Source organism: Bombina bombina, chromosome 5 (assembly GCF_027579735.1).
Source record: "Bombina bombina isolate aBomBom1 chromosome 5, aBomBom1.pri, whole genome shotgun sequence".
Taxonomy (NCBI): domain Eukaryota; kingdom Metazoa; phylum Chordata; class Amphibia; order Anura; family Bombinatoridae; genus Bombina; species Bombina bombina.
This window is the reverse complement of record NC_069503.1, coordinates 522,364,536-522,381,222: the sequence shown is the minus strand read 5'-3', so window position 1 is coordinate 522,381,222 and position 16,687 is coordinate 522,364,536. Positions and strand designations below refer to the sequence as shown.

At 36.5% G+C, this 16,687-nt stretch overlaps 1 protein-coding gene across 1 annotated transcript in view; it reads right to left on the bottom strand.

The window, feature by feature from the left end:
• PDE1C (phosphodiesterase 1C) overlaps window positions 1-16,687 on the bottom strand; it is a 1,522,336-nt gene that overhangs the window by 1,133,808 nt on the left and 371,841 nt on the right. The gene's annotated exons all lie outside the window — the stretch shown is intronic.

The window sequence follows — 16,687 nt, the reverse complement described above, 5'->3', positions numbered from 1 at the left end:
GGGCATTTTTTTATTTTGGGGGTCTTTGTTATTTTATTAGGGGGCTTAGAGTAGGTGTAATTAGTTTAAAATTGTTGTAATATTTTTCTAATGTTTGTAAATATTTTTTTATTTTTTGTAACTTAGTTCTTTTTTATTTTTTGTACTTTAGTTAGTTTATTTAATTGTATTTATTTGTAGATATTGTATTTAATTCATTTATTGATAGTGTAGTGTTAGGTTTAATTGTAGGTAATTGTAGGTATTTTATTTAATTTATTTATTGATAGTGTAGTGTTAGGTTTAATTGTAACTTAGGTTAGGATTTATTTTACAGGTAAATTTGTAATTATTTTAACTATTTTAGCTATTAAATAGTTCTTAACTATTTAATAGCTATTGTACCTGGTTAAAATAAATACAAAGTTACCTGTAAATTAAATATAAATCCTAAAATAGCTATAATATAATTATAATTTATATTGTGGCTATATTAGGGTTTATTTTACAGGTAAGTATTTAGCTTTAAATAGGAATAATTTATTTAATAAGAGTTAATTTATTTCATTAGATTTAAATTATATTTAACTTAGGGGGGTGTTAGGGTTAGGGTTAGACTTAGCTTTAGGGGTTAATCTATTTATTACAGTAGCGGCGAGATTCGGTCAGCAGATTAGGGGTTAATAATTGAAGTTAGGTGTCGGCGATGTTAGGGAGGGCAGATTAGGGGTTAATACTATTTATTATAGGGTTATTGAGGCGGGAGTGAGGCGGATTAGGGGTTAATAACTTTATTATAGTAGCGGTGCGGTCCGCTCGGCAGATTAGGGGTTAATAAGTGTAGGCAGGTGGAGGCGACGTTTAGGGGGGGCAGATTAGGGGTTAATAAATATAATATAGGGGTCGGCGGTGTTAGGGGCAGCAGATTAGGGGTACATAAGTATAACGTAGGTGGCGGTCGGCAGATTAGGGGTTAAAAAAATTTAATCGAGTGGTGGCGATGTGGGGGGACCTCGGTTTAGGGGTACATAGGTAGTTTATGGGTGTTAGTGTACTTTAGAGCACAGTAGTTAAGAGCTTTATGAACCGGCGTTAGCCCAGAAAGCTCTTAACTACTGACTTTTTTCTGCGGCTGGAGTTTTGTCGTTAGAATTCTAACGCTCACTTCAGACACGACTCTAAATACCGGAGTTAGAAAGATCCCATTGAAAAGATAGGATACGCAATTGACGTAAGGGGATCTGCGGTATGGAAAAGTCGCGGCTGCAAAGTGAGCGTTAGACCCTTTCCTGACTGACTCCAAATACCGGCGGTAGCCTAAAACCAGCGTTAGGAGCCTCTAACGCTGGTTTTCACGGCTACCGCCAAACTCCAAATCTAGGCCATAGGAAATAGTTATTTTTTTCTAAGTGAATTTTTGTTGAAAACACTTTGATATTTGAAAAGAACAAAAACATCTGTTGCTTTTGTGTCAAAATTGTGCTTTGTCTCATGCTCCCCAAGAACCAAAAAGCAAATTCTGTAACCTGCAAACGCTGCAAATCAGGTAGCTGGTTAAAGCAATTTGCATGTCTTAGAAAACCTAGTTTACAGATTGTATATATTTATGTGCCTATAATTAGATTCTTTGAATACAAACAATAATACAGAAATAGGGGGACAGAGCCAATATTACGAAAAAGTATACAGGCTCACTTCTATTTGGACAATCGCCTAACGAAATTGTACAGATGGATAAATAGGAAATATTAAATATATGAAGGAGTGCCCCAAGAGAGGCTTAAGTATACTAGAGAAAGTAGAAATAAAGAATTACTAGATAATGGTGTCACAGATGTTATAGAACACTAATAGGACAAGTTAGTAGTATTAAAAAGTGTCCTGGCCTAAGAGAGGATAGAAACTGGAAAAAACCCCAAAGAGAAAAGAATGTACTAATGTAATAATATATATATATTTTTTTTTAGGACTCTTGGGCCCCTCAACAGAAACTGGGCCCTGGGCAGCTGCCCCTTTTGCCCTGTGTTAAAGACTGCCCTGTTTATACCATACACATTATGTATTTGTCCTCTTCTGGGTACATTTATTTTATGACTCTGAATGTGCTTATGTATCCAGTTAAAGGGACAGTCTAGTCAAAATTTAACTTTTATGATTCAGATAGGGCATGCAATTTTTTTTTTTAATTGTTTATTTATATCCAGCAAAGGGTGCATTAAAACTTAAATACAGATTTTGCGCCTCGCAGGGCCAATTATTTCATATTAAACAACCATATGAAAAAAAAAAAAAATAAGAAGAAAGAAAAAAGAGAAAAACAGGCCCGATTTAGGCAATATGGATGTGTGGTAAAGAGAAAGAGTAAGAAGTAAAAAGCATCCAAAGTAAGCTGCACACTCTACTGGGGTTTTTCCATTTTATACATTTTTTCTAAACATCTCGATAATCTAAGCATTCTAGTGAGAAATTACCTGCATAATTAATAATTAAAAAAAAAAGAGAGAGAAAAAACAAAAAAAAACAAAAAAAACCAAGAGAGGGAAAGTATGAGGAAAGAGAAGATGAGCAGATCAGTCACCAGATTCCCAACAGTACTAATTCAGTATTTCTGAATGGATATATTAAGTATTCAATTTCCGTGGGGGGGGAGAGTTTTTATAAATACAGACCACTTTACAAAGAACTTCTTAACATCTGCATCACTTTGCAAGTCAGTATCCACTTGTTCAATCATGCATTGTTTCTTTAAGCAGTTTTTGATTTCTTTTACGCTCGGGATGGCTCCAGTTTTCCATTTCTTTAAGATTAAATATCTACCTGCTAATATAATCAAGTTAATAATTTTAATATTATTGGGGATAATTCCCCATCGTGGGCTAATAGAACCACCTTTAATGGTGAGAGAGACAAAGAGGGGAGGCCCAGCGTATTTACCATCCAGTATTGAACCTTCAACCAGAAATTTCTTATTTTTGGGCACTCCCAGAACATATGTACTAAGTTAGCTAGAGGCAGAGTAGGGCATGCAATTTTAAACAACTTTCCAATTTACTTTTAGCATCAAATTTGCTTTGTTCTCTTGATATTCTTTGTTGAAAGCTAAACCTAGGTAGGCTCGTAAACTGATTTCTAAGCCCTTGAAGGCCGCCCCTTATCTCAGCACATTTTATAAAGTTTTTCAAAGCTATACAGTGCTATTTCATGTGTGCCATATTGGTAACATTGTGCTCACTCCCGTGGAGTTATTTATGAGTCAGCGCTGATTGGCTAAAATCCATGTCTGTCAAAAGAACTGAAATAAGGGGTCAGTTTGCAAAGGCTTAGATACAAGGTAATCACAGAGGTACAAAAGTGTATTAATATAACAGTGTTGGTTATACAAAACTGAGGAATGGGTAATAAACAAATTATCTATCTTTGTAAACAATAACAAAACTGGAGTAGACTGTCATTATAAGTTAAACACATTTTTTAGCATTGTTTAATATCTCATTGGCCTATTCCTCCTATTCCATTCAGTTGCCAGACACAGTACTGGGACCACATGATTGATGAAGCCAATGCCATGGCTAAGATGTTACGGGGGATCTAGGTGGTGCAATAATGTTATGGTCAGTCTTTTTGGAAAAGGACTGGCCTCAGGGTTAGGGATGGGTTAAAGGTTGGAGGTGAGAGAGAGCTAATTCCTTGGAAGCATTGCAGTGCAGGTCTCTCTGGCATGAAAGGGGTACAACTCTATTTTAACTCCTTTTCATTTCCCTGGTAAGTCTCTTTTCCCTCTCATAATTCAGATAGAGCAAACCATTTCAAACAACTTTCCAGTTTACTTCTATTATCATTTTTGCCTCATTCTCTTGGTATCCTTTGTTGAAAGAAGCAATGCACTACTGGGAGCTAGCTGAACACATTTGTCCAGATGTTAAAAGCATTGTGATAATAGCAATATTTTAAGAAAGGGTCTATCTTGAAATCAAGATTCTTTGTGAAGTCAGTGTTTGAGGGCAGTCTCACCAAGGGCTCGATTTACCAAAGCCATATGGCTGCAAGTTCTCACAAGAACTTGCTTGCCGTAATTTATCAAGCAGCGGTCACCAGACCGCCGCTTTCTTAACCTCTTTGCCACCTCTAAGGTGGCGAAATTCAATCTCTGCGGTCAAGTCCGACCAAGGAGATTGACAGCTCCTGCCCGCGTGGGCAGGGGCAGGGGGGCGGGATTGCATGTAAGCGCAAAATTGCACTCGTGTGCAATAGTGATTACTTGCGGGTAATTTTGCCCCGCCACAGGCGAGCTGAGGCATACAGGGGCACATATACATGCAATTTAAAAGTGTAAACAAAAACTCAAGCCATTTGTTGCAATGCAATAGTGAACTTAGGACATGATGAATAAGAAACCTATAGGAGCTGGGATGGTTAAGTGTATATTATACAGGTGTATACCGTTTCTTATGTTTTATACTGTAAAATACTATAGCATGTATTTAAAGTATTTTTGTTATGTAAATAAACATGTTTTTAACTTTTGGTGTGTGCATTTCATTTTAGACAGAAGATTTTGTACACTGCATATTAATTTCCCATAGAAGACAGAAGCCGCAGCCTTTTGGTTTTTACAAAAATTAGTTTTTTTCAGCTTTGCATTATGTAAATTGCACAATGGATTTGGTGACTTTTTAAATATTGTATTTGTATAGCTGCTAAATATTGTCACTGTAATGAATGTGTTTTAATATTGCACTGCACTGTACCACACTTGTTCAATATTAATAACATGTTTGTTACAGTGTAGCTGTAAAATTATAAGCTAAACACATTCAATACAGTGAAAAATTATAGCAGCTATATAAATACAATATTTCAAAAGCTGTTAAATAAAAGAAAAACAAATTTTACATAGTCAAAAGCTGAAAAAACACACTTTGGTAAAATGAAAAAAGGGAAATATACCAAGGCAATATATATATACTATATATATATATATATATATATATATATATATATATATATATATATATATATATATATATATATATATATATAAATAAGGGGTTGAAAATTATCCCAAAATACTACTAGTCCTACTTTACGAGTGCTCTTTACATTTTGCAGCCACTATATGCTAAACTTTAAAGTGATAGGAAAGTCATAATTAAACCTGCAATATTGAGATAGAGCATGTGATTTTAAGTCACATTTAAATTAACTTCCATTTTCAAATGTGTTTTGTTCTCTTCATATACCTAGTTGAGAAAGAATACGCACATATCCTTAACAAGTGGAAGCTAGGTCCTGATTGGTGCCTGCACACACTTGTCTCTTGCGATTGGCTAACTAGATGTGTTCAGCTAGCTGCAAGTAGTGCAATGCTGTTTCTTCAGCAAATAATTACAATAGAATAAAGCAAATTTGATGATAGGAATACATTTGAAAGATGTTTAAAATTGTATGTTCTATCCGTATCATGAAAGAACATTTTGGGTTTCCTGTCCCTTTAAATACACTATCACATACACAGACACATTCAGACTTACACACACATATTCATTGGTACATACACACTCTGTCACATACACTGTTACTCACACATACTGACACACACAAGCTGAGTTTGTATTGGTGCAGCAAGAAATAATGTGAGGTTGACTTGAAGCTAAGTTTTGACAATATTTGAATGATTTACCTACAATAAATATATTATATATATATATATATATATATATATATATTTTTTTTTTTTTTTAAAGAATCATGTGAGCATAAGCACATATCTATACTTACAATTGTTTATGTATTACACATAAATAAAAGTATAGTATAGACCTCATAGGTCTTAAAAACATGTAATCTGCCAAAATGAGCCACATATAGACACATTAAAGGTACAGTAAAGTCATAATTAGACATTCATAATTTTGACAGAGCATACAATTTTAAACAACCTAGGTTCTAGCTGTTGATTGGCGATTGCCAATGATACCAAGAGAATGAAGCAAGTTTAATCATAGAAGTAAACTGGAAGGTTGTTTAAAATTATATGTTTATTTAACTGCAAGTAGAATTTTCTCAGGTTGTTGCTAAAAGCAATAATTCCCAGAATTGTGTAGTCTAGGGCGGTTGTTCCAACCAAGGCCCAGTAAATGTTAGCTGGACATGTCCAGGGCCCGGTAGTATGCATGTGTGTGTGTGTGTATATAGGTATATATATATATATACTGTATATAATACTTTACTTGTTCATTGGTGTAAATCAGCATTGCTGAATACTGCTGCTTCTGATTGTGTAACTTGTAAACATATACAGATACAGCAAGGGTGCAGGGAGAGAGAAAAAAAACTACAAATGGTGTAGCTGTAACTGTGAAACGATCCGACTTTCCCCAGTGCTGGCTGCTTATGTGTACATATGCAGAGGAGGTGTGAAGCCGTTAACAAGCCATGTGCAGCACAAAAGTACATATAAAGCTTGTCTGATTTATGCTTATACCCAGCAATATCTCAGAAATGTATTTATTAGTAAAGAGCAACATGGTTAGTGATTTTATATAAGAACAGGCTTACACTATATAATAAAAGGCTTACATATCATCCATTTGCTATGCAGAGTGTTCCCTCTACAGAGTTCAAACAAGAAATAACTGTACTATGCATGCTGGGACTGCAGTGACACAATAGAGTAGGATATAGTAAACTACATATTTGAGAATGCTTTGTAACTCCCAGAATACTGTGCTTCTTCCTCTAAAACTGAACTGATTAAAATGCATAGAAATAGACTTTAAATTTTCTTTTTTTTTTCTGCAGTTTTCTCCAGGTGAAGATAAACATTAGGGGGGGGCAGATGCCCCTTCTTGTCCCCCCTTGTGGATGCCCATGAATACACATACATATCAAAAACTATATACACATGAATAATATCCCCCAAACCCCACATCTTCTATAGGTTTCTTATTAAGGTGTTTTTTTCATTAATAAACAATGGCTATCACTTACATAGCTAATGTATAGACATTTAATGGGCGTTCCATGTGAATAACCTGTATTTTAATGTAAATATTCACATTTTAAAAGAAATAGCCTCCATCTTAGATGCCCCTTTTTACACATACCAGTATCGCATGCCTTTCAGTGGCGAGATTTTCAATTGTACAAAATCTACTTAATGTATAGTGAAACTTAGTTTAAATATTGATTATTTGAAGTGTTGCTACACAGAAATCATTTTTACTTTAAGTGAAGGCACAGTATATGCTGTGTAAACATGTTTTGAATACATGCCCCCTCCCCACTGCCAAGATCTGAGTTAACTGGCGATGTGGGCAAATTATTATTCAGATCCCTATTATGTCCCACTACTCATGGTGATAGAGAGGGTCAGCCCACATTTTATATTAAATATCACTGGACGCCTGAATTGTGAGACTGTAAAGACAGAAAACATCATTTATCATGGGTCTGGTGACCATTTTATAATCAGGGCTACTGGGTCAGCCAATGACAACAGGCATTTTTGTGGAGCTACCTCCCCAGTACACTGAGCCTACCCAGGTAAGCTTTTCATTAAAGGATACCAAGAAAATAAAGCAAATTAGATCACAGAAGTGAAATGGAAAGTTAACCTTAAATTCTTTACATAAATCATTTAAGTTTAATTTGACTTTACTGTCAATTGAAAGGGACATTGATCACATTTTGTTGCTTTACAGCCTGAAATAAAGACACAATTTTTGTTTACCCAGTTGTAATTATTCAGTGCAACTTATAACATCCAAGTGAAAGATATAACACCAACATGTCAGGCAAAAACAAAGACAATTCAAAAACAGAATTACTGACTTGGAAAAAGGATCACCCCCTCCTAAAATTACTTGTAAACTCAATCAGGTGTAGCTAATCACCTTCTCAACGGCACACACAAAGCCATTTGAAATTCAACTGTGATCAGCTGTGGACATATTGATTAGCTCAGCATGAAAAGAGCTTTCCTGGAGCATTTCAGTCCCTGGTAGTGCAACTGAAGCAAACAATCAACTATGGTTGGCAAGGCACTGTCAAAAGATCTCCGGGATAAAGTTGTGGGCAGGCACAAGTCAGGAGATGGATACCAGAAAATATTATAGGCTTTATCAATGCCTAGAAGCATAGTGAAGTCTATTATTAAAATGTGGAAGATATTTGGTACAACACAGACCCTCTCTGGATCAGGACGTCACTCCAAACTGGATGAAACAGCCAGGAGGAAACTGGTCAGAGAGGCTACTAAGAGGCCCACAGCAACTTTGAAGCAGTTGCAAGAATTTATGACAAAGAGTGATCATTGTGTGCATGTGACAATATCACGAATTCTCCACAAATGTGGCTTGTATGGGAGGGTTGCAAGAAAAAAGCCACTCCTCAAGAAAGGATACATGTAGTCACGACTGAGCTTCTGCTGTAACACACCTAGGAGATTCTGAGGCCACATAGAAAAAGGTGTTATAGTCAGATGAGACTAAAATTGAATTATTTGGCCTCAACACCAAACAATATGTCTGGAGAAAATTCAATACAGCTCACCATCCAAATAACACCATACCTACAGTAACGCATGGAGGTGGTAATATCCTGTTATGGGGGTGTTTCTCTGCAGCAGGCACTGGAGCACTTGGCAGGATAGAAGGAGTACTGGATGGGGCAAAATACTGTAAATTTCTTGAGGAAAACCTTCTGCCCTCTGCCAGGAAGTTGTCAATGGGAAGTAGGTTTACCTTCCAACATGACAATGACCCAAAGAACACAGCAAACATTACCACACAGTGGTTGAAGGAGAAATAGGTGAATGTCATTGCATGGCCTAGTCAGAGCCCAGACTTAAACCCGATTGAATATCTGTGGCATGACTTGAAGACTGCAGTCCACAAACGGTCACCATCAAATGTAACAGAACTGGAGCAGTTCTGCAAAGAAGAGTGGGCAAATATTGCACAGTCTAGATGTGCAAAGTTAGAAGAGACATATCCCAACAGACTAAAGGCTGTAATTAAGGCAAAAGGTGGTTCAACAAAATACTGACACAAGGGGGTGATCCTTTTTCCAGCTCAGTTATTCTGTTTTTGAATTGTCTTTATTTTTGTCTGATATGTTTGTGTTATATCTTTCACGTGGATGTTATAAGTTGTACTGAGCAATTACAACTGGTTAAACAAAAACTGTGTCTGTCTTTATTTCAGGCTGAAAAGCAACAAAATGTGATTATTTTCAAGGGGGGGATTCTTTTCAATACCCACTGTATTGCAGTCACCTGTGTAATAGGTGCCTTCAACGTACTATGGGATTTAAAAGGGACCACAACTAAAATGGGACAAGGGACCCCTCTTTTGAAAGAGAAGGGGCCATATGGCAACAGTGGTCACCTAAAAAATCATAAAAAATCATAGGGGTTGGCATTCACCGGTCTTGCCCCCATAAAGAAACTTAAAGCCCACAATCCAGCATTGGTCCTATTTTGAGGGATATACCAAATATTATGAAGTCTTTATAACCCCCATCATTATAGATATATGTCATAAGACCTCTCATGTGAAAGAGTGAGGTCCCCATGATTCAAAGGCTGTGAGGGTCATATCCATATAATAATCAAGTGATTCTCATAGTAATAATGTTTAACCGGCAGCAAATTCTAGCCTAATTTATTTGTGTTGTTAAAGTGAGAACTCATAAATCTATGTTTCCTGAACTTGAGAATAAAAAAATATGGAGAAATGATTAAGCGTACACATAGATTATATTTTGTACTTTACACTATACTGTTTGGTGCAACTTTTGCTATTATGAGTGAGTTTGGACAGGGGTATTATAATGAATACATTGCCAAAAAGGCTTAAACCCCTCTGTGGGAAATTTTTTTTTTTTTCTTTTTTTTTTTTTATTGAGGTTATTCATAAATACAGCTCCAAGACAATGCTCAATAGTGAATACAGTAGATACATTATGTTACCCAAGCATGACATGGAAGTGCATAACAATAAGATACAAAGATAATTAAAAGTCAAACCAATAGAATAGTAAGTAAAGCTATTTAACACTAGTAATAAACCTCATTTGATGTTTTTAATATATAGGTATATGCCTCCAACACTTCTAGGGGCCACTCTTGGACCCATGAAAATATATGTGACTCAATAGGGGGACACTAATGATAAGTGCGGTCACTTGTGGACCGTAGAATTTTATAATGACACAAAGTGATATATTCCTATGTCTGCCATATCAAAGTAAAATTACAGGAAAAATGAGGATAATAATCAATTATAAGGGACATATTACACTGGTGTCCAAAGCTTGTTCTAAGCGCACTCTCTCTTGACTAAGCCTATGTCCGCAATGAAGGAGAATTGGAGTTGAACATGGCGAACCCTATTACACATTAAGGTTGACAGGGGACTAAAGGTGACTTCAAATAGGGGTGTTGAACTATCTTTGCTGCCATTAATATATCTTTCAACTACAGAGCCAACCTCCTTAGGCCATAGGTGACCTCCGGTTCTCCCAGATAGTGACATTTTGGGTGTTTTAAATCCCAAACCAGGGCAGCCCCTTAGTCAAGCCCACTATTATTTGGCTCTCCCGTTTGTTATTTTTTCTTCCCAGTAGTTACCCTCAAAGTATTGCGCTACCTCGGCCTATGGCTGCGCAAAAAAGAGGATTAACTGATGTTATGTTAGCTATTATCCATTATGAGAACTATTTTCTAGTTAACTTCTGCAGGGGGGCCTCTAAGTACATAGGGATAGCATGTGAGGAGAAGGTTCGCCCAGAATGCACAGTCAGATCACTCCAAAATACTGAATAGCAAACTAACTTAGATACTGCTCTAAAAATTAGGAAGATATCTCCCATTCAACTAACATAACTACAAACATGGAAAAAAAAAAAAAAAAAAAACATGTGTTTGCGGGGCACTATCCTGATGAAATATCTTTCCTCCATATGACATCAAAGTGGAGTAATACCCCTGATCCTGGAGTAGGAAGATGAGCCTACCCACCCCCGCAACAAAGCACTTCTAGTAAAGGACATATATAAAAATACAACAGTGCCCATTATAACTCTAATAGATCACCAGACATTACCCCCAACACAGACATTAACATAAGTCATTTTGTGACATATAGGTAGTTTGTAAGGGGAAACACTTAGGGAGCATAGCAATGTAGAGCAGAATATTTACATTTAGGTCTAAGCAAGAGATGCTGCCACATTAATTACTGTTGTACAGTGACACATGTAGGTGCGGCTTAACTATAGAGGCATGCACATAGGAAAGAAAGCAGAGTGTAGGGCCAAAAGCCTTTAACATATAGATTGTTCAACATGCTTTATAAGTTAGTTCTGTTTTACATTGAGCTGTCGGTTAATGTTCCTTATGTTATCCTGTAAGAAACAAAGGACTTAATGTAGTTGGTAAATTTCCCAGTCTATCAATGTTCATAGTGGAAAGTGACCCCGTACATAGTGTAAGCAGGGAATGAACATGTCTGCTGATCCTTATAGTGAGTTCTGCGGGTATGCTGATACGACAATCTGTCTAAATGCCGCACATCAAAACCAGAGAGAGCAACTCCTTATCCGATGCCTGTTCTCCTTGTTGCATCTTCATTTGTAAAGAGTAGGGGTAGTGACCCATAAAAAGGGGGACTGTGCGGTGTAAACTGTGTATTGGGTATGCTGCAGAGGCTAGGCTCGGACCACCCTCCCCTCTTTGTGGAACTTTTGCCTATAAATCTAGGCGAGATAAGTGTCCCCAGTGTGGTGTCCTCTGACAGCAGATATGGCGATATCACCGAGGCCAGCCTCCTCCCGTGTCTCTGCCCACGATAGGTCCCTTCAAGACCGGGAGAGGCGACATTCAAATCCGCTCTAGCTGTGCACGCGGGTCTCCCCACAAAGGAACCTCTCGTTACCGCTATCTTTCCCGATGAGTGATCAGAGGAATCCTGCACCCTTAAAGCGGTACCTACCGGTGCACTCAGACCACGGTACTGTGATGTCCCATCCGAGACCTGGACCTGTAGCGAGGGCTCTGGTGTGTTTAGGAGGTGCGCTTGGGGGCTGGCTTCTTTGTCTACTTTCTCCGGGGAAGCTTCTGGGGCATTATATGGAAGTCTAGCTTGCTTTATGAGCTCTCGCAGACTATCGGTTTCAGCCAGCAAGGTCTGTAGTATCCTGTCGTGATGCTCCTCTAGTAAGCGGGTCACAGTCTGAAGTAGCATAGTGAAACAAGGCGCCATTTCTTACAGATACTCGAGTAGTAGTGAAATCTCTCAATCCTCACTCCTGTTTATCCCCCAGAACAAGGATGGCATAGCAGACATAGGTGGCATGAATGGTAGGTGTTTTCTCCTATAGAGAAGGATTGCAATCCAGTAGGGAATGCCTTACCCGGATGACCGGGGGGGGTGCTGAGGTCTCAGTAGAGGCCGCCGCCAGAGGCCACAGCGGTCCAGATCAGCGCTCCAGAGTCATTAAGTCAGCAAATTTGGTATTGATCAGTTCAGTGGATTATACTGCAGACAAAGAAAATGCTTTTTTCCCATATATGCTGCAATTATCTGTGTATAATCGGCGGATTGTACAGATATTCTCCTAGAGCTCCTGATAACACGTCCTGTCATGGACGCCGCCTAGACACGCCCCCCCTCTGTGGGAAATTTAACTTGTGTCATTCTAAACTGCATCTAATATGTGTACGATTAGATATTTTAGACCTACTTGTTTTGTGCATAAATTTAAAGATAGTCCAAAGCGAGACAAACAATACATTTTACCTTCTGATAGTCCGTTCATTTGTATTAAACACTATGGGCCAGATTACAAGTGGTGCGCTATTTAGTGCTTTTGCTTGCTTGCAAACACCACCAGAAGTAAACTTTTAATGTGCAAGGGTATTGCAAGTTAAAAGTAAAATGTTTGTGCATGAGAGAAAGCTGAGGCATGCTAACTTCAGGACTTTGGATATTGTGACCACACTAACTTCTTCTCCTTATAGACTTCAATGCACAGCACAAACTGGAAAAAAACCTAACACTTACCACTCGCAAGCTAACCCAACAGGAGTTAAACCTACAGCACTAAATATTATTATTTTTATATAATAATATACCATATATCTGTAATCCCTTATATAACTTTGATGATGGCCCATGCTCCCAATAGCTCTTTTAATGGATAGTAACAGACCCCATTGGTAAAAAGAACACTGCCCCATATGATTAGCAAAACACAGAGTATCACACACAGACCTTAGTTAGTATTTTTCATGCCAACAAATAAATAGGATTGTTCAGTTAAATGCAACAATTAATTTGAAATGAGCTTTATCTGCTTAACAAATTTAAATTCTAAATTATATACTTTGTGATGAGATGATGAGATTATAAGGAAAAAATCTAGGCCGTGATTAATTGCTGTTTTAATCTACTAATTAAATGTTCATCAGATTCCCTCCTAAGCTAGTATTCTATATATATTCTTGATTAATTTTTCAATCTCTGTTTTGAATAATTTACGCAGCATTACTCACCAGTAGCTTATAATGTGGGTCCATTTACACTAATCTATCTTGTTATGGCTATTTTATGATGCCCTCCCTTATTCAGTTATTTTCTCTGCCAGCCTCAATCACAATTAACTTTTGTATATTAATGTCTGTTTGATTATGAATGTACTTGAAAAGCTTGCACATATAATTTGTCATTTAAGTTAATCTGTCTTTGAAAAGGAACAGAGGTTAGCCAAATATTTTATTTATTCCGAGCATAACAGATTTTAAAGCCATGCACAATCAGGTCATTACTATCCATTACAAAGAGAAATGGACAGGAACTAAAGCTGAAAAATCATTGTAAAATGTTGTTTTATGATTTATTTATATATATGGATTCAAAGATGAATTATACTATATCTTTTGTAAAATAAAAGTTTGAAATGTACATCATATTTCAAACCATTGGCATATGGGACTGGGATGCTGAAGGCTGAGTCATGGTATCCAATGGACATTGTGATATTTTCTTGTCAGTTTTTTTTTTTTTTAAAGTTATGCTGCATTACTTTCCAGTGTTTTAGCTGATAGCGGTTGTAGCTGTTGTAGCTGCTGGTTGCTCATTGTGTCTGAGAGACGCCTGTATTTTGCTTCACTTTGCTGGATATGCTGTGTCCTCACTGAGGGACTCACCTGTTACTTGTTACCAGTATCGGAGGGCGGTGGATCGACTAGCCGAGATTACATTTGCCGGGTTGGATACACAGAGACCCACAGCGTACTGACTGCTGTATAAACGTCAGCCTGCCTGATAGCATCTTATTCGTTTAAGATGCCACTATCCTTGTGAGTAGTTTTTACACTTCTCTTTTGATTTCATGTTTGAAATACAAGTTACCATATGAGGCGCCCCTTGTCTTTTTCTTTATCCTAGCACAGTTTGAACCATTACACCGTGGGACACAAGAGGAGCTTGTTGACTTACTCCAACCTATGAGACTTTATTTATTTCCTATTTGGGACAATTACACCCGTTATTACTATCACTATTAACAATATAATTATTTATATATTAATTTTTTTTTGTTCATCTTATGATTTTATTGTTGGTTTTAATATGAGTTCCAATATGAAATTAATTTAATTTTTTTACTAACACATATATATATATACATATCGATACACATTTTTATTAGTTGTTTATTGGTCACCCGCTTCCTCCCAGATATTCCTGCGGGATTATCATTATTACTATATTCAACTCTGTATTAGACATGTTCACAGCGGGAAAAAATTGTTTCGGTTCGTTCGGACCGATTCAAATTTTTTTACATTTTGTTTCGGATCGATTCGAATACATTCAAATGTATTTATTTCGGATTCATTTGGATTCAAATATATTCAGATGTATTCGGATGTATTTGTTTTGGATTCCATTCTTAAATTCGGAAGTTCGGTATGTGTTATGTTGATTGAGATGGTTTCAAGTTACATAAACTGAATTATTTCACTGTTCTATCTCACTAAATCTCACTAAATTTAATTTTTATACTGAATTCTGGTTAGTCCATGGCCATTCGAATGTAACAAATAAATCTGAACTAATTCGGAAATAGATTTGAATCTCCAAATTTTTCGAATTCTTCCCAATTTTGATTCAGAACGAAACGCACATGTCTACTTTGTATATTGTGTGCATATTCCAGACTTCCGAATCCTGATCCTATTACTTTCTACAAAGTAATTGCTTGATTAGAACAACACCTTATTTACATATGGCTAGATTACGAGTTTTGCGGTACGGCTTTTAACGCTAAAAAATTGGCCATTACGCTGGAATAGCCAGGAACGCAGATTAAGAGTCGCCGTGGTATAGCTATACCGCAAGCATTTTAGCCTGTAATGCAAAGTCTATTTTGAACTCCAAAAAATTACCTTTGAGCGCGGGATTTTCCATAGCACCGTATTACAGGTTGTGCGGTTCGGCTAAAATGATTGCGTTACAGCCTATATCGACAAGATCCATACCGCCATCTGAGACCAGTAGTTATGGGTTTTGTGTAACAAAAATGTTTCACAAAACTCATAACTAAAATGTTACAAAGTACACTAACACCCATAAACTACCTATTAACCCCTAAACCGCAACCCTCCCACATCAAAAACACTATATTAAACATATTAACCCCTAGTCTGCCGCCCACCCATATCGCGACTATTAAATAAACCTATTAACTCCTAATCCGCCACTCCCCAACATCGCAAACACTATATAAACCTATTAACAGCTGCTCCCCGACATCGTTGACACTAATAACATTTATTAACCCCTAATCCGCTGCTCCCCGACATCACAACACCTAAATAAACATATTAACCCCTAAGCCGCTGGTTCCTCACATTGCCAACACTATAAAAAGTATTAACCCCTAAACCTCCAGCCCCCCACATCTTAACTACTAAACTAAACCTATTAACCCTTAAACCGCCGCCCCCCCCACATCGCCAACACTAACTTAAACTATTAACCCCTAAATCTAACACCCCCATAACTTTAAATTAAAATTACAATATAACTATCTTTAAAAAATTAAAACTTACCTGTGAAATAAAAAAAAACAACTAAATTTAAACTGTAAATTAACCTAGCATAATTATTCTAATAAAATAAAAAAATACTACCAATTAAAAACCTAAATTAAAAATTAAAAAAACCTAACACTACGAAAAAAAACAAAAAAAAACTAAAATTACAAAAAATAATAAACACTAAATTACGAAAAATAAAAAACTCAAAGATTACAAAAAATAATAAACAAAAATGATCAAAAATAAAAATAATTACAACTAATCGAATAGCCCTATAAAAATAAAAAAGCCCCCCCCAAAAAAACACCCCGACCTACAATAAACTACCAATAGCCCTTATATAAACTATATATCTATACCTATATATCTATATGAATATATAGGTATATACAGCATATGTATAAATATACTGTATATATATATATATATATATATATATATATATATATACCCACACACACCTATTTAGACATGTATATTTATATATATATATATTATAGCCCTTTGCAGTCAAACACTGTATGCCATATACCTTTTAACCCTTATAACTTTTTTTTATATTTATGTGAATAATTTGTATTAGATATTGTATTACATGAG